This window comes from Octopus bimaculoides, chromosome 12 (assembly GCF_001194135.2).
Source record: "Octopus bimaculoides isolate UCB-OBI-ISO-001 chromosome 12, ASM119413v2, whole genome shotgun sequence".
Taxonomy (NCBI): Eukaryota; Metazoa; Mollusca; class Cephalopoda; order Octopoda; family Octopodidae; genus Octopus; species Octopus bimaculoides.
In genome coordinates, this window is record NC_068992.1 from 64,188,366 (window position 1) to 64,190,193 (window position 1,828).

Consider the following 1,828-nt stretch of genomic DNA (forward strand, 5'->3'; position numbering starts at 1 on the left):
TATATATATATATATATATATATATATATATATATATATGTGTGTATATGCATGTGTGTAGTATGCATGGTCCATGTACCTGTACGCATGCATGTGAGAGTATCAGCTCCTGTTACAGCCACCAATGATAAAACATTATCTAATGTTTCCAGGAGACAGTATTTTCTCCCTTTCTTGTCTATTGACAGACTCTGGCCAGTCAAACAACTCTGTTTACAAGACAACTCCAAATTCTGGTTTCAATTCCCCCACTCCAGCACACACCCTGTCTGTCAGTCTGCTTGTCTGTTTGCTTCTCTTTCACTTTCTCAATCTATCTTTTATCAAACTCTCTTCTTTTCTGTTTGTTTTGTTTTTTTATCTTTTGTTAAACACTTCATTAAACAGAAAAAAATATATAAAAATTATAAAGATATCAGAAATGGAAAACATTCTTCTTCTTCTTTCCTTCCTCCCCTCTGCCCCATCCTCCTCACTTTCCTCCTTTGTCCCCTCCCACACCATTTCCTTCTCCTTCTTCTTGCTATAATTATTATTATCATTATTGCTATAATTATAATTGATAATATCGATAATAGTTATTGTTATTTTTATAAATTATTCTTGTTCTTCTTGTTATGATCATTTTATGAATCTCTTTTCATTGTTTCATTCACGTTAGTGTTATCATAATGAGAACCATGCCTGAAACCACCACCATTGCTGCTGCCACAATCACCACCACCATCGCCACTACAACCACAAACACCACCACCACCAACACAGTCACTACAATTTCCACCACTACCATTACCACCATGATAACCACAATCACCACCACCATTACTAGTCACCATCACCATCACCATTGTGATTCAGCTCTTTATCTTACTCCCCGACACCCCTCAACTCTTTGGATTTATGCATGTGTATTGATCTGTGGTGCATAATTATCTGCCTGCCTACCTACCTACCTACCTATCTGTCTGTGTGTCTGTCCGTCCATCCATTCACGTATCCATGTGTGTGTGTGTGTCAAGCAATGTGAAATCGGAGTTGTGGTAGATACTGGTGTCATGCAACTGGCACGTAAGAGCACCCATTATATTCTCGGAGTGGTTGGCGTTAGGAAGGGCACCCAGCCATAGAAAACTGTCAAATCAGACTGGAGTTTGAGGCAGCCTTCCAGCTTACCAGCCCTAGTTGAACCGTCCAACCCATGCCAGCATGGACAACAGACGTTAAATGGTGATGATGATGATGATGATGATATACTCACAAATAGATCAGAGATAGAAAATAGAATTCACAAGATTCTTTATTCAAATCCACTACAATTGTTTTGACTCATCTTGCATCTGTTCTTCAAAGGTGAGATGCTGTACAATCAATTGTGTTGCATCACAGTTGCAGATTATGTCTCGCTGGGTGACTTAAACGAGTACTTTACTCATTCTTCTCTCTATTGCACCCACCTCTATGTGCTCGATTTTTGTTATTACAGAAAGCTAATCTAATCCTATGTTTATTAAAAATTCTATAGTATTTACTGTCTTTGGAAAATGTTTAGTCAGTGCGAAATAAATAATTTTGGTATATTAGAAATTATTTGTTTTCCGAAGGGAATTATATACCATTCGATATAGCTAGAGATATCCATGTTACTGAGGTATGTGTACACACACAGACACACAATGGTCATACAAATATCAAACATTATATAGGAGTCGTGGAAGGAAAATTGAAATTTAGATTTAACAGCCATCTTTTGAATTTTAGGTAGTGATGAGGCATTCAACAACCCTTTTGGCTTTAATCTGAAAACGTTGGTGTTGCCTTGGTGGAGGTT